Genomic DNA, 22811 nt, shown 5'->3' with positions numbered 1-22811 from the left:
GACCGATCTCCATTAACAGGAAGGATCTCCAATCTAACATCCACCCATGATCTAACCAGCTGCCTGGCGAGCAATCACGTGGGTGCCCTGTCGCACACCTGTTTGAAAACGTGAAGCTAGCAAATTGGCTGCTGTGGGGATTGGAGGAGGTCAGCAGCCATCTTTGAAAACAGGCAGTCAACCCAGGGGCACCGGGGTTGTTGCTCCAGTGTTCGGGAGAGGGCGTGCATTGGAGCCCTTGGGAAGGGGAGTGGAGAATGTGTGGTGGCCCTCGGGGGGGCGGGGGGGCAGATGGGCCCGGTCATGTTTAGCACACTGGGCTAAATCGCTGGCTTTGAAAGCAGACCAAGGCAGGCCAGCAGCACGGTTCGATTCCCGTAACAGCCTCCCCGAACAGGCGCCGGAATGTGGTGACTAGGGGCTTTTCACAGTAACTTCATTGAAGCCTACTCGTGACAATAAGCGATTTTCATTTCATTTCATTTCCGATCATGTGCACCCATAACAGGGGCAACATCAGCTTTTGCCTGTCTGCCCCACCGAACACTCCCAGGACAGAGGCCTGTCCACTGTAATATGGTGATGTCACTTTTAACCCCCACGGAACGTGCCGGCCTCTGGTCGCACAGTTAAAGGCTGTCACTGACAGGGAATTGGCAATGTCAGTAATGTGAGCAATTCACTGCTCTCAAGTGGATTCCCGTGGGTACACGTGCCACGTCGCGGGCGGGTGTTACTGCCTAGCATTCCAATCAGACTCTGAGGACTGGACACTGGAAGCTGCATAACCACAGGGACAGTAGTCAACAATCAAACCCGAGAGCGAAGCCGGAGTACCTTGATCCATAGATCATCAGGCACACGAGGCAAGATGATTATTAAGGTGTTGGGATAGGAGTACGGGGTTTACTTCCTTTTCTTTCCCACTCAGCCACCACCCTGCCTCATCATGAAGGCACTTGGACTGGCATGGGGCTTGATGGACAAGGCTGGCATGGTGGCACAGTGGTTTGCAGTGCCGCCTCACACTGCCAGGGACTAAGGTTTGATTCGGGTGATTGCGTGGAGTTTGCACGTACCCCCGTGTCTGCGTGGGTTTCCTCCGGGTGCTCCAGTTTCCTCCCACAGTCCAAAACTGTGCAGCTTAGTTGGATTGGCCACGATCAATGCACTGAGAATTGAGCAAGCTGTTGTGTTATCCTTCTTCATGTAGCATAAGCTGCTTCCTTGATGTATACTCTGACAAAGGAAGGTTCAGACTTGGAGATAGGTTTGACACATTTATTGAACAGTTCACAATTCTCCTTCTTGGGTTCGACTCTCCTGCTAATCGAACTACAGTAACTCTATCTGACTAACCAGTCTGCTCTCATCCATGTGGTGGGTGTGATGCTTCCTGATCTGCCCCTGCGTCTCTGAGTGTCGCCTATGGAAAGAGAAAGAGCATGTGTGCCCTATCCTTTTATATGGGTAGCCCCCTTGTGGTAGTGTCACCTCTGGGTGTCTTGACTGCCCATTGATCGTGTCCTATCTTACTGGCCTATTGGTTGAATGTCTGTGTGTCATAATGTTTCTGGTGCTCCCTCTAGTGTTTATTTAGTTCTGGTGTATTTACATTAACCCCTTGTGTATTTACGGTGCCCTAGTGTATTTACATTAACCCCTTGTGTATTTACAGATTTACAGATGCAAATCACCACACAAGCAACAGGGGACACTTTTCAGGCATTGACCAGTCCAGCTAATCTGACTTTTCAGGAGTTTGGCTTGAATGCTCATGGAGCTGGCTTCAAGGAGGACACAAGGATTTTTACTCTGGGTCTTCCATTGAATCTGGGAGGTACATGGAGACATTGCTGCTGTAAATTCTCTCGCACTTCCATGTATTGCTGATACACAGTCAGGGTCTCAGTGCAGTAGAGCAGTGTGGTGACGGCATACGTTCTACCCATTTGGGCTTTTGTTGACATTTGGAGTCTATCGCCAGAGTTTGTAGAAGGTTGAACTGGCTCGGACTATCCGCTGTTTGTTCACCCTGTCAATGGTCATCTTTTGAGAGAGGTGGCTTTTGAAAAAAAATGTTTTCACACGATGCAGGTATTTCTGACGAGGGCAGCATTTGTTGCCCATCCCTAATTGCCATTGAACTGAGTGGCTCGCTTGGCCATTTCGAAGGATAGTCAAGAGTCAACCATATTCATGTGGACAAATGCAAATTACTGCGGATGCTGGAATCGGAAACAAAAACAGAAAATGCTGAAAAGCCTCGACGAGTGTGACAGCATCTGCGGGTAGCGAACAGAGCGAATGTTCCGAGTCTGGATGCTCTTCATCAGAACCACATCACTGTGGGTCTGGAGTTACGTGTAGGCCAGACCAGGTAAGGATGGCAGATTTCCTTCCCTAAAGGGAATCAATGAACCAGGCGGGTATTATAAATGGCATTGTTTTGCGATCCCCATCAAACTAACATTTTAATTCTAGCCTTATTAATTGAACTGAAATTCCATTAGTTGCCATGGTGGGATTTAAACCCATGTCCCCAGAGCATTAACCTCTCTGAATTTCTTTGTTGTTTGCCAGTACCACTGCACCCCCATCTCCCCATCAAGTAGTGCGGGTGTTCAGTATGTTCTAAAGTGTCTCCTTGGACACATATGGAGACAGAATATTTGGCTGGCCACGTCTGGGTTAACAATAAGGTTTGTTTTGGTAACCCACTGAGATTCTTGAATGCAGAATTGAAGAGATTGTCACTGGCAATTCTGCTGCGGAATGGGCAACTGCGGCCATCCACAAACAATATGGGCGGGGTTCTCCCCTAACCGGCGGGGCGGGACGTACCGGCGCCGAGGAGTGGCGTGAGCCACTCCGGCGTTGGGCTGCCCGGAAGGTGTGGAATCCTCCGCTCCTTCAAGTGCTAGGCCGGCGCTGGCGGGGCTGGCGCCACGCCAGCCAGCGGCGAAGGGCTTGGCGCGCGCCAACCGGCACCGAATGGGTGTCATCCCAGCACATGCGCAGGAGGTTTCTTCTCCGCGCTGGCCATGGCAGACCGTTATACCGGCTGGAGCGGAGGGAAAGATTGCCCCCATGGCCAGGCCACCGTGGGGGTCCCCCCCTGGGGCCAGATCCCCCCACAGGCCGCCAGCAGAGCCAGGTCCCGCCGGTAAGGACCTGGTGTATGTCACGCGGTGTATGAAGACAGGCGGCCACTGGGCCCATTGCGGGCCGGAGAATCGCCGGGGGCGGGGGGGGGGGGGGGGGGGTGCCGCTACCTAGGGCCCCCGACTGGTGCGCACGATTCCCGTCCCCGCCGAAAAATCAGCGCTGGAGAATACGGCAGACGGCGCCGGGACGGCGGGGCCGGATTCACGCCGCTCCCCAGCGATTCTCCGGCCCGGCGGGGGGGGGTCGGAGAATCCCGTCCTATATCTTTATACATATGTGTTCACCTTAACTTTGGCACAGAGCAACTGAGGTTAAATAATTTAACATCTAGGTGGTATTTACTGACACCAGGGGGCAGATGACCTTTGAGATGAAGAGCCACAGTCTGTATTTTGAAGCCATTTGTTTCAGATCTCCCTCTCGAGACATTTCCAGCCATGTCATCATGAGGCTGTTGTAGGATTGCGTTGAGGGTTGTTGAACATCCCAAGCCTTGGAGCACAATCCACAGAGCTTCATAACTTACACAATAATACTTTGGTCAGGTCGATGGATGCATTGAAGAGTTCCCGGTGTTGCTCTCGATTCGTTTCTTGGATTTACCTGCAACAAAATCCATGTTAGAGGTTCCCGTGGCATGTCTAAAGTCACGCTAAATGTCACAGAAAGTAGCTGGTTCAGGAGAACGCATGTTAGGAGTTTGTCGAATAAAAACAGGAAAAGTTGGAAAAACTCAGCAGGTCTGGCAGCATCTGTGGTCAGAGAAACACTCGAGCCCGGATGACTTGCAGAGAGGTCGGAATGTGATGTATCTTATATTGTTGAAGAGGTAGAGCAAAATAGGTGAGGAATAGGGTAGGAGAGATCGTACAAAAATGTCACAGACACAAGACAAGAGGGAATGTTAAAAACCAGGGGCCAGGTTTCCCGCTGTCGGTATTCTCGGTATCCCGCTATCCCGCTGCTGGAGGGGGTGCATCGATTTCCATTCTTGAAGATGGGTGAAATTGTCACTTTGCTGAAGTCTCAGTGTCGGGGACTGGCTGGGGGTATTTTATTTCTTCCCAAATCCATAGGATGACTCTATTGTGTCTTGCTACGAACAAAACCTACCCGCTTCGAAGACCTCATCTGAAATACCATTGGGAGCCACGGGCTTTGTTGTCTCTCATCCATTTGACTGTTGCAGCTCTCCCATTGATGGTGGATCACTCATAGTTTGTACTGCAGAGTATCAGCTGCCAGTGTGGACTCAAGCTTGAGGAATTGTTGACAATGTTCTTTCCAGTGTTGATGGATGGCATCGTCCATTTCGTCTCAAGCCGAGAAACACCATCCTGTGAGCGAAGGGGAATTTATCCATTTGGCTTTGGTCTGTAGATGGCCTTCGTGACTTCAGAAAGCTTTGAAAGCCATAATGGTCAGCATGTTCTTGGAGCTCTTGGATTTTCTCTTCCAAACACTTTCCAGGGGCGGGTTTAGCACAGTGGGCTAAACAGCTGGCTTGTAATGCAGAACAAGGCAGCATCGCCGGTTCAATTCCGGTACCAGCCTCCCCGAACAGGTAACTTCACTGAAGCCTACTTGTGACAATAAGTGATTATTATTATTATTATTACTTATCCATAATCTTCCAGATTTGTGTTTGGGTATCAGCCTTGAGCTGTTGGAACGATGCCTTCTCGACTTGCACCATTGGGGCTGGTCTGCCAGGCAACTGATGGCCATTCCAGGAGGTCACACGTTTTAGCATCACTTTCATCGAACCTTTCAGTAAAAAGTGTATCCCCCTGCTTGTTCCTTCAGTTGCCCCTCCCCATGACAGTGGGTCTCACAGAGGATGGTGATGTCAATTTGGAGTCGCGGTACCTCACGTTCATTTTTCTGGACAATCTTAAGATTATCCGTGAGCGAGCTGATGTTCCAAGTCGTAATATTTGAAGTTTTCTTTCTTTGCCCACAAAGATGGCGACGCTGCAGGGTGTGGTTCCCGAGCTAATGGGCCCCTGGTAGGAATGTACACACCATCATTGCCCACCCGATCTTGACATTTTGTTTACTCGTTCACAGGATTTGACATCACTGGCGAAGCAAGCTATTGTTGCCCATCCCTAATTGCCCTTAAGAAGGGTCAGGGGTCAGATTTCAGTCATCTGTTAAACCACAATGACCGGGACCATCTTGCCACCGCAAGCTTCTTCCACCTTGGCAGCCAGTGAGATGCACAGTCTTCCTCACCATTCTCTGTCGTTCAGAATGTAGTGGCCTGTACGCTGTTTGACACCTCACCCACCATGACCCGCCCCCTCCCCACCCTCCTGGTAAGAGGCCCTACCTGGCAAGGGCCTCTTGGTGGCCTCACTGAGGCACCGCATCAGTGTGCACAAACCTCCCCATCACATCAGAGTGTGCAGTCCACAATATCAATGCAGTAAAGTATAGATAATCTCCTTTGTCAGAAATGTTGGTTGAGAGAAATAAATATTGGTCAGGACACCAGCCTGAAAGCCCCTGCTCTACAAACAGTGTAACTTGTCTGCTCTACAAACATGTAACGCGCCTGCTCTACAAACAGTGTAACTCGTCTGCTCTACAAACAGTGTAACGCGCCTGCTCTACAAACAGTGCAAGTCGTCTGCTCTACAAACAGTGTGAAAACTGCCATCTTCTAGATCCAACTGAGGGGGAAGATGGGTCTTCAGTTTGGCCTCTCCTGTTGAAAGACAGCACCTACAGCAGTGTAGCACTCCCTCAGTACTGCACTGTGAGCTTGAGTTTAGATTATGCACCCAAGTCTCTGGAGCAGGATTCGAGACCAGGTCCTTCTGACTCCGAGGCAGTTTCCATTTTCTGCAAGCAATCATACTGGAGCTAAAAGAAGGAAGGGAGTGAAAGATCAAACATGTAATGGATGTGCCTGAACACAGGAAAAGAGTTTATTTTCAAATGGTGCAGGCTTCATATTTATAGTGCCACATGACACATCCATTATGATAAAACGTATTATATATACATGCATAAATGATCTCTGCAGTGATACTGTCATTGTAATGAACTCGAGCACGTTGAGAACAAATATGTGATCAAAGAATTGGGAACCATCTAATTAAAGTGATGACTCAAAATGATCTTCTTTTAAGCCAAAGTCGTTGTCGGCTGTGCCAATTGTTAAGCGTTTGCATTACAATTTTCCTTGGTGCCCTTGTAAGATCTGGATAATCTTTCTTTCCTGAATTTCATTGAATTGACCCAGTGTTTTGGGGGGGGGGGGGGGGGGGGGGGAGTCTAATTTTCCTCTTGATTTTATTTCACTTTCTTACACCAAGATTATACTTAAAGACCCCCAAAAAGGCTTGTGTTTTGAAATTCTCAGTAAAAATTATTTTAATCGTTCTTAGTCACATCCATTGAACTTTGTGGAGAGCACTGTTTCCTCCGTCTCACAGGTTCAGAGCTCAGGCCTCATTTACAATAATAATAATCATTATTGCCACAGGTAGGTTCACATTGTACATTGTAATGAAGTAACGGTGAGAAGCCCCTAGTCGCCACATTCCGGCGCCTGTTCGGGTCCACAGAGGGAGAATTCAGAATGTCCAATTCATCTAACAGCACGTCTTTCGGGACTTGTGGGAGGAAACCGGTGCGCCCGGAGGAAACCCACGCAGACGCGGGGAGAACGTGCAGACTCTGGACAGACAGTGACCCAAGCCAGGAATCGAACCTGGAACCCTGGCGCTGTGAATAAATAGTGCTAACCACTGTGCTACCGTACCGTTCAGAGATTGCAGATCATAATCTAAACTGACACTCAAATGAGGGACTGAGGGAGTGCTGCATCATCAGAAGTGCCACCTTTCAAATTAAACATTAATCCGAGACTCTGACTAACCTTTCAGGTGGGCATAAAAGGTCTAGGGCCGGATTCTCCGTCGACGGGATCCTCCGTTTCGTCCCCGGCGCACTCACGGCCACGGATTTCCCGACAGCATGGGATGCCCACAATGGAAAACCCCATTGGCCGACTGCCGGGACGGAGAATCCCGCTGCCGGCGGGAGAGCATTGCACCAAATAACGGGTGTGGCGAGACTGAGAATTCCACCCCTTTTAAAACAAAATACTGGGGATGCTGGTGATCTGAAATAAAAACAGAAAATGCTGGATAAACTCAGTAGGTTTGGCAGCATCTGTGGGGAGAGAAACAGAGTTAAGTCCATATGGCCCTTCTGCAGAACACTTCGGCAGAAGAGTCGTATAGATTCAAAATGTTAGCTGCATTTCCCTTTCCACAGATGCTGCAAGAGCTCTGAGGTTATCCAGTATTTTATGTTTTTATGATAAAAGATCTAATGCCATTCAAAGAGGAGTAAGTGTGTTCCCCCTGGTGTTGTGTCCATTATTTGTCCCTTAAGCAGCATCATTGAAGCAGATTATCTGATTATTATCATACTGCTGTTAGCGGGAGCTTCCTGTGTGCAAATTGGCTGCCACGACATGGTGGCACAGTGGCACAGTGGCTAGCACTGATGCCTCACAGCGCCAGGGACCCGGGTTCGACTTTGGCCTTGGGTGACTGTGCGGAGTTTGCACATTCTCCCTGTATCTGCGTTTCTTCCGAGTGCTCCGGTTTCCTCCCACTGTCCAAAAATGTGCAGGTTAGGGGAATTGGCCATGCTATATTGCCCGAGATGGAGCTACGGGGATGGTGTGGGGCCTGGGCCCTGTTAGGGTGCTCTTTCAGAGGGTCGATGCAGACTCGATGGGCCGAATAGCCTCCTTCTGCACTGTAGGGCTTCTCTGATTCTCTGATTTCCCTGCACTGCAGCAATGACTACACTTCAAAAGTACCTGATTGGCTAGAAAACATTTGGGTCTTTATGAGACCAGGGAAGGTGAAGGGTTTCTGTCCCCATGTTCCAAAGCAAAAGACCATTTTTATCAGAGATGAAGAAGTAAGCTTCTGTTCTATCTCTTATTGTTTCAATTCGCTAAAATATTAATTGATCTTTTTATCCGTATTCTGCCATGTCATTACATTTCCTTCCAGACAAAGGTGATAAGTTGCAAAATGATACATAGATAAACAGGTGGGTTTTAGTAATGAGATGTTTATGCACCAACTTTTATATTTAAATGTATGTCAAAGAGATGTCCCAGGAGAGTGAAAAATACAAATAGTTGTCAGCAGAAATCAGTTTAAGAGAAAATTGTGTATCCTAAGTTAATTGAAAATTCCAAGCTTCAAGCAACATACATTGAATAGACAGTACACTTTTGCAGTATCTAATTCTTGGCATGAATGCATTTCCATTATTGCATCTATGAAGTGGGAACAAGTTTGAGAGCACAGATTTGTGTCCTCCTTTTCCACAGTGATAGCTGAAATTGGATTTTGAGATGCATTCTTGGCATTTTGTCATCACATTGGCAGCTTTTCTGTTATTCATTCATGGGAAGTGGGGATTGGTGTCTAGGCCCGGTATTTATTACCCGTCCCTAATTGCCCCTTGAGAAGGTGGTGGTGAGTTCTTGAACCGCAGCAGTCCATGTGGTGTAGGTACGCCCACAGTGCTGTTAGGGAGGGAATGCTTGGGTTTTGACCCAGCCACAGTGAAGGAGCGGCCGATATATTTCCAAGTCAGGATGGTGAGTGGCTCGGAGGGGAACTTGAGGTGATGTTGTCCGAATGAAGCCAGAAAGCTGTGCTGTGCAGGAAAAATAAACTGCTGAATGACCAACCAAAGCTGGCTTGGTGGGCCGGTGCACACAAGATGGGCCAAATGGCCTCCTTCAGCATCGTAACAATTATGTGCAGCTACGTTTCTGTGAATCTATTGTGAAAATGTCCTGAGAAAATACTCTGCCTGATGCACCATTTCAGCCGTTCCTACAGGAAACAGCTACAACACTGATATCACATGATGACAGAAGCCTGGCAGTCCTCTGCTGAAACCCTAACTGAAATATTTACTTTCAGCTTTGGGTGCCGCGATTCAGGAAGAATCAGCAGGCATTGGAGGAGGTGGAGTGCAAATTCCCCCGAAAGATACGCCACAAGGGTTACATTACGCACACAGCTTGCACAGACAAGGTTGATTCTTTTCAATTTCATTCATGGGATGAGAATATCACTGGTAAGATCAGCAATTCTTGCCCAATTCTGATTGAAGGGGCGGCATGGTGGTTAGCACTGCTGCCTCACAACTCCAGGGGCCCGAGCTCAATTCTGGCCTCGGGTGATTGTCTGTGTGGAGTTTGCACATTCTTGCCGTGTCAGTGTGGGTTTCCTCCGGGTGCTCCGGTTTCCTCCCACAGTCCAAAGATGTGCGGGATCGGTGGATTGGCTCGGGTAAATTGCCCCTTTGTGTCCAAAAGGTTAGGTGGGTTAGGGGGATAGGGTGTAGGCATGGGCTTAAGTAGGTTGCTCTTTCCAAGGGCCGGTGCCGACTCCATGAGCCGAATGGCCTCCTTCTGCACTGTAAATTCTATGATTCTATCATTTTATGACTTTGAGCAGTTGAAGATTAGCAAACTCCTTGAGTTGCTGTGTGGTGAAGGTACACTCACAGCGCTGAATCTTGATGCTGACTGAATGGTTGATTAAGTTCCAGGATGGGGTGTAACCTGGAGGGTAGGTTCGAGGTGGTGACTGCTGCTCTTGTGCTTCCAGGTGGTAGAGGTCGCGAGCCGGATTCTCCGGTCTGCCAGCCATGTTTTCCTGCGCTGCGCACCCTCGCTGGCAGCGGGATCCTCCTTTCTGGCAGCCGGCCAATGGGATTTCCCATCGTGGCCACCTCATGCCATTGGCAAACCCGCTGGCATGGATGCGCCGCTGGCGAAGCGGAGGTTCCTGCCAATGGAGAATTACACCCCGCATGTTTGGAAGGTGTTCTCGAAGGAATCTATGTAGTTGTTGCACGATATCATGTGGACAGTGGATACTGCTGTCAGTGTGAATGTGTGGTGGAGAGAGTGCATGTTAGAAGTGGTGAATGTGGCGTGGATCACTGGGCTGTTTTTTTTTCTGGCTGGTGACAAACCTCTTAATCGTTGTTTGTAATTGCATTCTGCAAAAATCCTGGGAAATATCTACGTTGGGTTTTGTTGCTAGTTTGACAGGAGCTAAATTGACTACTGTGATTGACTGATAACATGGTAGCACAGTGGTTAGCACTGTTGCTTCACAGCTCCAAGGTCCCAGGTTCAATTCCCGGCTTGGGTCAATGTGCGGAGTCTGCACATTCTCCCCATTTCCGCATGGGTTTCCTCCGGATGCTCCAGTTTCCTCCCAAAGGTCTCAAAAGATGCGCTGTTGGGTAATTTGGACATTTTGAATTCTCCCTCTGTGTACCCGAACAGGCGCCGGAGTTTGGCGACTAGGGGATTTTCACAGTACCTGCATTGCAGTGTTAATATAAGCCTACTTGTGACAATAAAGATTATTATTATAAAAATAGTTAGAAAATTCATAAGTTGTGATTTGGATTTGGATTTATTGTCACATGTACCGAGGTACAGTGAAAAGCATTGATCTGCGTATAGTCCAAACAGATCGTTCCATACATGAAAATACATAGGACATACGGTAGATACACAATGTAGGTACATAGACATAGACATTGGGTGAAGCATACGGAGTGTCGTACTACTCTGTAGAGAAGATGCATGGAGAGATCAGTGCAGTCCGTAAGAGAGTCATTCAGGAGTCTGGTAACAGCGAGGAAGAAGCTGCTTTTGAATCTGTGAGTGCGTGTTCTCAGACTTTTGTATCTCCTGCCCAATGGAAGAGGTTGGAAGAGAGAATAACCCTGGTGGAAGGGGCCTTTGATTATGCTGCCCACTTTCCTAAGGCAGCGCGAAGTGTAGATGGAGTCAATGGATGAGAGATGGATTTGTGTGATGGACTGGGCTGTGTTCCTGACGCTTTGTTGCAATATGATAATGGTTATAGAGATATATATGCGTATGATATGTACTGTGTAAATATGGTGAATGAGAGATGACTTGACGGAATTCTGTGGTTTGGGTCTTTAATAATTAAATTCGCATTGGCCCAAAAGGAGGGAATGGGGGAAAATGGTGGAATAGTGGATCTCAGTAGAAGTTCAAGCAGAGCCTGAAAACAGAGCATGGTGTAAGAACTAAAAGATAAATATCCTACCAGAATCACAGGCCCAAATGTAGATGGAGCCAAAACAAAATATTGAGCACCAGGGCTACCGCCTTATCACTGAAGTGCTTATGAACTGCTGGAACTCTGAATGTAGTTTGTAAGAGATCCTGCGACTTTGACCTGGGTAGTTCAGCTTTTGTAATTGCGACCAGAATTCTATGTTTTGGAGTTGAAGTGCTCCCGCCGGTAGAAAATCGCGACTGTGTTCCGTTGGTGTTAGGTGCATTGGTGGGGTGGATTCTCATGTCTTGGTGATGTAAACATATCGCACAATGCAAATGTTGACCCCCCGCTGACAAAGGAGAGCACAACCAACCTCTCATCAAGGAGGGACATCCTCCTCCACCCCCCCCCCCCCCCGCCCCCCCAACCACCATAGGAATAATGGGTCGCCTGCCCCACCACCATGAGTAAGCCAGATAGGTCAATGAATAATCAAGTCAGGAACACTTCCCTTTCCTCATATCTGCTCCCTCAGCCATATGCGTTTGAAATTGCTGCTTTTTTGGTGTCAGAGCATTCCAAGATAGCCCACAACACTTGAAAAGCTTGACATCCCCTGAGATCCTTTCAAATGTCAAACATTCATTCAATTTCACAGTGCAGTATCTTCAACTTGCCTTTGACTGACAGATTAATGGTATAAACACAGCTGACAGGCATTTTGTTTATTTTACTTTCCCTTCAGACTTGAATGCATCTGAAGTACCCTTCATTGATCCGAGCCACAATGTTTATAAGCAATCTTGTTATAACATGCAGCTTCTGACTACTTCAACAATGCTCAGTGCTTTCTGCAATTAGACAAGAGGAAGTGAAAACACCTGGCTTCTTTGAAGTGGTCAGCACTTTCCAAAACATAGGGCTCAGGGAGCAGGTGTAAGGAAAAGGAAAGTGTTCCTGGCTTGATTCTTCACTCGACTGTTTGGTCTGCTCATCAGCTGTCGGGAAGAGCAGTTCAGGGTGAGAAGGCAACGTTGGAGTTAAAACAGGTCAGACTAGGATGAAGATCTTGAACAGAGGGATTCCTGAGATCACCATGCCATGAGTGATCTTCAGGTTGCCCGGATCTGAAAGGGGCAGTCTAGACATGGGAACCCCATCCCAGGGAATTGTCCTGGGGTCAAACCTTTACCCACACTCTGAGCCCACCCAACCCGAGGACACTTGGGTAACCCTCCCTCTGCAGCCTGGCAGAGGGGCACATGAGCAGTGGATTGACCTGATTGACTTCCCTTGGCGGTCTATCGATCCAGGTCTCCCCTTGTCAACACTGACACCAAAGCCCACCCGGTGGAGTTCCCATGGGTGCGGTGGGTAGGGGGGAAAGAGTCAGGCTTCCAGCCCATTCATTGCAGCTAATTAATGCGGGTCAGCTGCTTGCTTCCCTCTCCTTGCTGTCGAGGTGGGAGGGGAGACGGCGGACCAGTCTGCCACCCGGCGCTGATCCTTTAGCCAGCTGCGGGAATCTCTACCCGCAAATTATTCCCAATCTTAATGGCATGAAATGAAGAACCCTGGCCTGGATCAATCAAGTAATAGCCGGTTAATGATTGGGTTAAACTGGCCTCCTTAAGTTTTGCTGTGTAAAGGAAGCAAAATAAGGGATTTGCTGAGCAGATGGTGTGTAGAGGTATTCAGCGAGAGAGGGTTTGGAACTACCCTGCAGCAGGATGGGCTGGTGGAGGGACTACATGTATCCGTGTCACTGTAACTGGTGCGATGGTGCCTGGGGCACAACCATTTGACATATTTACCTGGAGATAGCCGTTCCACCCGGAGCATAATGGTAATGCAGCTGTGGTACATTTGATCAGGCATTAGCATGTGTTCAGTGTTAAAAATGCAGATGAATGTATCACCGCTTTCAGGTCAAAGACTAGGAATCCTACGGCGAGTAACTCACCTCTAGAACCCCCACCCCCCCAAGCCAGTCCACCATCTACAAGTTGCAAGTCAGGAGTGTAATGGAATACTCTCCACTTGCCTGGATGAGTGCACCTCAAACAACACTCAAAACGCTCGACACCATCCAAGACAAAGGAGCCCCGTTTGATTGCTCCTACTTCCACAAACATTCAAACCCTCCACCACTGATGAACAGCGGCAGCCGTGTGTACCATCTACAAGATGCACTGCAGTAACTCACCAAGGGTCCCTCGACAGCACCTCCCAAATCCAAGACCACTGTCATCTAGAAGGACAAGAGCAGCAGATACCTGGAACCCCACCACCTGGAGGTTCCCCTCCAAGTCACTCAACACCCTGACTTGAAAATATATCGGCTGTTCCTTCACTGTCACTGGGGCAAAATCCTGGAACTCTCTCGCTAACAGCACAGTGGGTGTACTTACTGTACACCCACTGAAGGACTGCAGTGGTTCAAGAAGGCAACTCACCACCACCTTCTGTAGGACAACTAGGGATGGGAAATAAATGCTGGCCAGATCCATTAAATGAATTTTTTAAAAAGCAACAGGAAGTATCACTTTAAATAGTTCAGAATCTGAGAGTGAGGGGGTTAAAGAATTAATTGAGTCTGATATCCAGTAATTCTAACAGCTCATCCAGGCAAGTGTAGAGCAGAGAAGATTAAGGGAGTGATATAATTGAGTTGCTTAAAATGGCTAAATCAGTATCAAGGGAGTATTAATCTCAAAATTAGAGCTAGTCAGTTCAGTGGCAACACTTTTCGCATCAGTGAAAATCCTAAAGTTATTCCTTGAATTAAGACGCATTGGACTTGGAGAGCAATTGGAAATTTCGAAGCTGAGAGTGTTAGATTTTTGTTAAGCCGAGGGTATATAGGAATGCAAAAAAAATAACAGAACTAAGGCAGGTAGATTGAGTTAAGATCAAGGTTCATGATTTAATTGAATAGAGGAACAGGTGATCTTCAGTTTGCCCAGAGCTGAAAGGGGCAGTCCAGACATGGGAACCACCATCCCGGGGGAGGGTCCCGAGATAAAGTTGAAAAGGGATTTAAAACGAACCGGAGAAAATGGGATGAGAGTAGATCGGTGACCAGCTAGTAGCTGTACGGGAAACTGGGCCGAGTGGCCTTATTTTTGTCCCATTATTTCTTTTATGTTTAATACACATAATCATATGCTGGGCGATAGACTGCTGGATCATTGTCTGTCACTGGAAAAGGAAAACTGATAACTTGTAATTTTATTACAAAGACATTCCATAATAGTGGAATAATGGTTTTACAGCACTTAATAGGAGAAATAACACATTACACTGTTGGACACCTTATGACATTGATCATTCTTCAATGCAAATAACCTGTGTTGTGTCTGCGATGGAGTTTTATCTTTAAGCCACGTAAAGTGAGTCCACAAAATAAATGTTCACATCACTTTTTGAGTCCTATATTCTGTTTAATCAATGGGCACCATTCTAGATCCCGAGGAATGGTGAATTTAATGGTGAGGTATCCCATTGCCTGGGTGGCACAGTTGGCTGTATTACTGGAACTGGGGGAGACTTTCTCTTTAATGCCAGGTTGTAAAATTCAATGTTGCAAATTAGTCACCCATTGCGTGAGCGTCACAGTGACACAGTAGTTAGCACTGCTGTCTCACAGTGTCAGGGACCCAGGTTCAATTCCGGCCTCGGGTGACTGTCTGTATGGAGTTTGTGCGTTCTCCCCATGTATGAGTGGGTTTCCTCCGGGTGCCCTGATTTCCTCCCACAGTAATTGGCCATGTTAAATTGCCCCTTGGCGTCCAGGGATGTGCAGGTTGGGTTACAGCGGTGAGGCAGTTTGGGCGGGGGGAGGGGGGGTGGACCTGGGTAGAGTGCCCTTTCGGAGGGTCGGTGCAGACTTGATGGGCCGAATTGCCTCCTTCTGCACTATCGGGATTCTATAGGATTACAGAAACGGACAACAATAACTTGCATTTATGTAGCTCCTTTGATGTAAGATAATCTGCTGTGGTGCTTCACGATCAAAATTTGATATTGAGACACATAAAGAGATTTTGGACTGGTGAGCCAGACTTTTATCAAAGAGCTCAGTTTTAAAGAGCATCTCTAAGGAGGAAAGAGAGCGCGAGGTTGAGAAGGGAAGCAGTTTAGGGACCAGGCAGCTGAAGGCATGGTCGCCAGTGACGGGGGCATTGAAGTCAGGGATGTGCAAGAACCTTGGGAGGACTGTAGGATGGGGGGATGGTGGGGGGGGGGAGGTCACAGAGGTAAGCAGGAGGCCAGGCCAGGTAGGCATTTGACCATCAACATGAGAATATTATAATAGCGATATTGCCAATAGACCAGAAGTCAATGTAGGTCAATGAATATAATAGTGATGAGTGTAATTTCGGTTGAAATCAATCAAGGCACATTTGCCTGGCTGTATCCGCGTGATGTTCCTCTATTTTAACACAGACATTAACCCAGTTATTTGAAGTGGGTTAATTCCTGTGGAATGCCTCTGCCTGCTTTTTTTATTATTATCTTTATTATTGTCACAAGTAAGCTGACATCAACACTGCAATGAAGTTACTGTGAAAATCCCCTAGTCGCCCCACTCCGGCGCCTGTTCGGGAACTCTGAGGGAGAATTCGGAATGTCCAATTCACCGAACAGCACGTCTTTTGGGACTTGTGGGAGGCAACCAGAGAGCCCGGAGGTAACCTGACCGTCAGTAACTTGGCCCGAAAATAAAAATGGGAAAATGTTGGAAATACGCCTCTGGTCAGGCAGCATGCCCAGATCAGGAAACAGAGTTGGTATTTCAGGTTCCAGGATCTTCCGTCAGGTTGAAAGGTCGTCAGCCTGAAACTAATTGGGTTCTCTCTCCACAGATAGTTGTCTGGCCGCCCCACACCGGTGCAATATTCCGGTTCTGCCGACGGCGCGCCCATGCCGTGGGTTTCCCAGTGCCAGGGGCGCACTTGGTGGGAATTCCTGCTGACGACGACGGGACCAGATGGCCGGCGGGTGGCACAGAAAATCCCACCCGTCGTGTCATGCTGAGGGGTTCCAGCAAATTGTGTTTCGTTTGTTTCTGTTTTAGATTTCCAGCACCTGCAGAATTTTGCTGAATGCCTCAGCGATACCTCGTACCCTCATAGCTTGTGAAAATACATGTGGGTATGCCTCGGTTAAATTCCGTGGTCACTCAGTTTGAAAATGACTCTTGCACTAAACAATAGCACATTCTGGAACATATGTGATGCCAGCTGCAGTTCGAGATTCTGAAAAGTGCTCAACTCTTCAAAATAAAATTACAGTTCCCATTTGTTGCCACCCCGTGCATGCTTTCCTATCCACTTATCTTCAAATGAGCAAAGTACTTTTGTTCCACGTAGGTTGCCACATGTACTGTGCAAGAACCTGTCCATGTGTCGGTTTATTTTATAACAAAATTAGGTCATCGGCAAGTCTTTTCAATCAAACTGCTTTGAAATGTCAAGTCCTACACTGCTGTGATTTGTCGGGGCTTGTTTATGTTTTTTAAATGATGAGGAATGGGACGTGTAAAATTCTGATCAGGATTTTGTTATCCCGGCTTTTGCAGCCCTCTGCTCACAATCATTAAGCACAAGTTGTTCAGGGATGAATCAGCAAGCCCGGAGATTATGCTTTCTCAATGCTAATTCAGTCATTATTTATATACTGTGCATGTGTGGGTAAAAAGTGAAGGATGTTCGTGCCATATATAGCCACGTTTAAAGAAAAAACAGGTCTCTCTCCTCTGCCATTTCTGCCACCACCACATATTTTCCCATCACCTTTCAAAATTTCAAAGAGACTCTTCCCTCTGGACCACTCCTCAATCCCCCCCCCCCCCCCCCCCCCCCACCCTCACATTCCCTGCTTTGCCTCCAGCAACTTTCCTTCAAAGGGCAGACGATGCAAAACCTGTCCCTCTGCATCCTCCCTTTTCACTGTCCAAGGCCCCAGACCCTCCTTCCAAGTGAATCGGTAACTTACGTATGCTCCTTTCAAACTTGTGCATCGCTGCTCATGATGGGGGTCTCCAAATACAACCAGGTGACACTTTGTGGAAGATCTCCCTTCAGTCCACAAGCGTGACCCTGAGCTTCCTGCCACTTGCCATTTCAATTGACCGCCTTATTCGCACTCTGACCTTTCTCACCTTGGCCAGTTGCAGCGTTCCAAAGAAGTCCTGTGCAAATTCGAGGACCAACACTTCCATTTTACAACTGAGGACTTTACATTCTTCTGGACTCCAAACTGAATTCAACAACTTTAGATCATAACCTCATTTATATTCTTTGTTGGTCAGTTGTCCCACTTATTTCTTTCTTGATTCCTAAATCTTACATTCCAATCACTGCTATCCTGCCATTCACATCCCCTCTAGACACATTTTCTGTTTTTTTAGTTGTCTCAACCTACCCTTTTTGACTTTACGCCATATGTCACTTCATCTCCCCTGCACATCTATCACATCTTCCCACACTCCCACCTTTTACTTGCTCAAATATTTCTAACTTTTCTCAATTCTGACAAAATTCTGAAACATTAACTTTGTCTCTCTCCACAGATGCTGCCAGATCTGCTGAATATTTCCAGCATTTTCTATCTTTAAATCTATCTGGGGCTCAGGTTCGGCGTTAGGATTGATTTGATTTTTGTAAAATGCTTGCAAGCTGCTTTTTTAACAAGCTTCCACTGTATATGAAATGTCTTATCATTTCCAATTTATTTCACCCCCAGAGTTCTGCCTCTCGTGTATCAGTGTGCATTAGCTGATGTGGCATGTGCTGGTTTTATTAATTGTACAGCATGTGTTTAAATGAGTGTCTCCTGGGATTAAAGATTAACACCATTTTCTTAGTCTGTGCAGGGTTGTATAGAATCATAGAATCACCACAGTGCAGAAAAAGGCCATTCAGCCCATCATGTCTGCACCGACTCTCTGAAAGGGTACCCTACCGAGGATCAGGCGCCCACGCTGACCCCTTAAAACAGTATCCCTACCTAATCTTTTGGACACTAAGGGGCAATTTAGCATGGCCAATCCACCTAACCTGCGCATCTTTGGACTGTGGGTGGAAACCGGAGCACCCGGAGGAGACCCACACAGACACGGGGAGAAAGTGCAAACTCCACACAGTCACCCGAGGTTGGAATTGAACCTAGGTCCCTGGAGTTGTGAGGCAGCAGTGGTAAACCTCACTGTGCTCCCCCATGACAGAGAGGTGCTCGTTGACTTCACCAGGCATATAGAGTTCTTCCCGTGTGGAGTGCAATGGACTGGCCCAGATGTTTTAATGGGGTTCAATTTGAATATGCTGCAAAAAAAACAAATTTAATTCAGTTAATGGCAACAATTGCTGGAAAACTGCCTACGACCATTCATTTTATTTCACAGGAAGAGAACTCTACGCCCTTTAATGTTCAGACTCACTCAGGACAAACATTCGATAGTGGGCACAGTGTGGTGAATGGGTTAAACAAAAGCATACCTTTTAGCACGAGGGTAGCTCCGAACTTTAATGAAGCCCATATTGTCCTGATGAATAATTTATTGCGCTAGAGTACTGTCTTCCCATGCCTTTTATTGCAATAAAATATTATTATTGATCCAGGCATTTAAAAAGGTTTTGTGATCACGAGGAGAATGATTTCTGCTCAGGATTATTTTGGAGTAACATAAATTGTAACATTTAGCAAATGAGTGAAGGTGCAAGATTGCTTCTTGTAAAAGAAAAGTCTTGAACTTATTTAAGTGGGTTTTCAATGACCTTATTATAAAGCAAATATCCATGAAATATTTGTACCTTAGGAAGTTAATATGGGAGATTTTTAAAAAAGATATATATACTTGCCAATATTTTACAAGCAACATTTAAATGATTGCACCAGGTCATTAATAATATATTTTAGTTTTCACTATATTAAATATGACGTAGCACCTGCAAAACAATATTCTGTATATTTTCTGGTGCAAAGTGTGATCAGAAAATGTGCAGAATCACAGCTAATTGTTCTGGTATAAATCAAACCTTGATCTTTGCAACACTTCTGGTTGGAGAATCTCAGTATTCTCAAAGATTCTGCCATTGACAATCAAACCTCAAAAACACACACGCAGGCACATAGACAAACACACAGACACACACTCACACATAGACATGCAGACACACACACACAACACACAGACAGACACATACATACACACACATACACACACGTAGATACACTCTCATACACATAGACCTACATACACATAAAGACAGACACACACGCAATGTGTTATAAGAAGCAAACTGTTTACTTTGTATTTATGCTGCTCATTAGATCTAATTCCTCGAGGAAGCAGCTCCCTGTTTTCATCCACGATTCATCCGTTGCTGTAATGAATGCATTAGAGAACAATTTGCGACTGTTCGCTAAATGGGGCATGTTACATTTGGGAGTTGGGTCAGGGCACTGTCTTCACAATCTGTACTTCAATTTTATGCAAACTCTCTGTATACTTCAAAAAAAAATCATGAAATGTTCATCAAAAATATTAACTTTAATGTATCTGAAACTGATTTTTTTTTGACGCTGTGTGTAATATATTAATAAACAGGCTTGCTGCATTACACGCACTGAAACCTGGCGTCTGATTCACTTCTTCTGACGAGTTTATTTATTTTGCCATTGTGAGCTAATACTGCCACGTGGGTCTATGATCTTTTTAATCAAAGAAAAATCCCCCTGAGGTTTTGAACAAGTTTCAAAAATCAAGTTGATGGAGCAAAACGGGAAAGTGCGTAATTATCCAGATGCATTTCCTGCATAAGTTGAGAATACCTTGGTGTTCGAAGATGCCTGCAGGCTGTTATATTACATAATTGTAATACTGCGTTACTCTTTTGCTTACTTACAGAATGGTCTGATGGTTGTAGTTCAGTAAGATTATCAGTCTTCAAATTAAGCAAATAACATTTATTGAATAACGAATACAAATATCTATGAGTTTGTTCACTCTTCAACAAACATAACTGATGATTAAGTAAATAAGAAGAAGCACATATAATGCTTAACTACACGTGCCAACTAAGCTATATCTCCAACACTGCTCACTAGTCACTCCTGATACGAAGAGGCGGGAATGTCCTCTGAGTGCAGTTTATATACATGGATCTGGTGCTGCCATCTAGTGGTTGTCTAGCACTATAATACAGATGTTAACCCCTTATATACCAGTAGATCTCCAGATCATTACACAGGCATTGCACTGCTGACAGGATTTCCAGTTACGTGGCCGCACATTATACATCAGTCACGGTTTCACCTGCGAATTTCCTTTAACACCCCGAGGTGTGGCAGAATCAAAGGTTTACCCAGCTACAGTGCCAGTCGAGGCTTAGTCCGAGTTTTGCTTTAAACTTCAGGCACAGGGTGGCATGATTTCTTCCAGTTGTCAGCAATGGTGGAGTAGTAAACCATATTTTTTTTCTAAAGAGGTTAATGAATTATATCGTCGAAGGTACAGCACCAAAGGGAGCGAGTTGAACCTTTGAACCAACACCAGACACACTGAAATAACATTTGTGACCCACTGAAAGAGGTGCATCTTCAGCAAAGTCGCTGGGATTTAAATATTGTTTCAGCACATTATCAAATCATGATAACAAAAACAGCCTAATTGTACAGAAACAAAGTTCCATGATCAGAATTTTCAATGAGGCCCATTTCATGAAAGTAGACATCATATTTTCTCTTCACAAATAAAGCAATGTTTCATCACAGAATCACAGAATTGTCATGCCCCATCAGGAGGCCATTTGGCCCATTCATGCCTGTACTGGCTCTCCAAACAAGCATCATTTCTTTTCCCCGTACCCCTGCACATTGCTTCTGTTCAAATAATCATCCAATGCCCCCTTGAATGCCTCGATTGAACATGCCTCCACCACGCTTCCAGGCCACGCATTCCAGACACAAACCACGCGCTGCATGAAAATGTTTTTTCTCACACCACATTTACTTCTTGTATGTATGATGATTTAATTTGTTTGTCTGAAATTTCTCTCCCTGTAATTTTAGTGAGAAAATTAATCTTAGTTATCTGGGGCCGCTCGACATCTTCGCCAGCATAATGGACAGAGCAACTTCAGCATCTGTGGAGAAAGAAACAGGCGGTGTTGATGGCGAGCAGGATTCGTGAGTTCTGCAACAAAACTGGCGCCGTACCTAGACCAAGTCAACGGGCGTTAAGGGGCTAGCACCGGTGCCACGTGAAGCCATGTCCGGGATTGACACTCAGGAGGCTGACAAGCTGCAGCTGAATATACACACTTTACTCCCCACACACACCAGCCCAGCCAACAAGACGGCAGCCAGGAGGGCGGCACCTGAGATTTGCCGCGCTGAACTGGAGACTTCTGCTGGATGTCGTGGAGGAGAGGCGGGCGACGTTGTATCCCGGGGTGGGGAGGCGGCTGCTCGCCGCCGCCATTGGCTGGGCCTGGGCGCAGATGGTAGAAGCTGTCAACGCTATCTGGACTGGCCAGCAGTGTCAGAAGAAACTGCACAACCACCTCACGGCGGCCAGGGTGAGTAGGCGGCACTGTGTCTGTGGCACTAATCCCTGTTCTCTCCCCCCCCCCCCACCCCCACCCCCACTGTTCCTGATGCGTGGCTGAACCCCCACCCTGCACCACATACCGACACCCATACCGGCCACCATGGGCGGGTGCCCTGGCCACCGGAGCCACCAGCTCGCCATCCCTGAGCTGCATGTGTTAGACTATCTAACACTGCGTTTTCTGTTCCTCCGCCCAACCCTCAAGAGAAGGCCACACGCAACTGTTGAGAGCGGGAAAAACTGGAGGGGGATCGTGGGAGTGTGGCCCATCACTGAGGCAGGGCAGAGGGCACTGGACCTGGTTAGAGGGCCCGAGGAAAGGGCAGTCGGCGGGGTGGAGGTCGGCATCGGCCGAGGAAGTGACACCACGCTGAACTGCGGTCCCCCTTGGCACGTGTGTCACCCATCCATCCCTTCCCCACCACCACCACCACCATAGCACCCCACACCCCACTGTAGCATCACCCCCCGCACCCACATACTCCCAGACCCCCTCTCCACCACGCCCACCACCCCCGGCCAGTGGTCTAATCATGCGTCTTGTCTTGTGTCTTGCAGGAACTGCTGGGGAATTGAACGGGGGTTAGTGCCAGGGGTACAGTACGGCCTACTCACCCTGGCCCCCAGACCCTAAACTCTTGAACTCAATCCAAGAACCTTGCTGCCTCCCTAACTAGTTCTGATCTCTGCTCCTCAGCAACAATTTGGATTGACATAGCACCTTGGATGTAATAAACCATCCCAAGTCTTTTCATAGGTGTGAGGTCAAGTAAAATTTGATACCGAATCCCCAAGGAGATAGTCGGAGAAATGACCAAAGGCTTGGTCAAAAAAGATAGGTTTAAAGGCCCGTCCTAAAGGAGGTGAGAGAGCAGAGATGTGGAGAGGTTTTAAGGAATTAGTCACAG

General features: G+C 47.0%; 1 protein-coding gene across 8 annotated transcripts in view; it reads left to right on the top strand.

Moving 5' to 3' along the window:
• The window catches only part of slitrk4 (SLIT and NTRK-like family, member 4), a 46425-nt gene extending 25002 nt beyond the window's left edge, over nucleotides 1-21423 (top strand). For 4 of the 8 annotated variants that reach the window (XM_038774862.1, XM_038774861.1, XM_038774864.1 and 1 more), the window contains one exon: nucleotides 16154-19924. The gene's annotated coding sequence lies outside the window, so the exon portion shown is untranslated. Of the gene's footprint in view, nucleotides 1-1678; nucleotides 2883-16153; nucleotides 19925-21362 lie in introns of those variants that run through there. The other 4 variants (XM_038774866.1, XM_038774867.1, XM_038774863.1 and 1 more) reach the window with 4 other exon arrangements.
• The last annotated feature ends 1388 nt before the right edge of the window (nucleotides 21424-22811 follow it).

Source organism: Scyliorhinus canicula, chromosome 17 (assembly GCF_902713615.1).
Source record: "Scyliorhinus canicula chromosome 17, sScyCan1.1, whole genome shotgun sequence".
Classification (NCBI taxonomy): Eukaryota; Metazoa; Chordata; class Chondrichthyes; order Carcharhiniformes; family Scyliorhinidae; genus Scyliorhinus; species Scyliorhinus canicula.
Note: the sequence above shows the minus strand (reverse complement) of the source record. Positions and strands in the feature narration are given on the sequence as shown.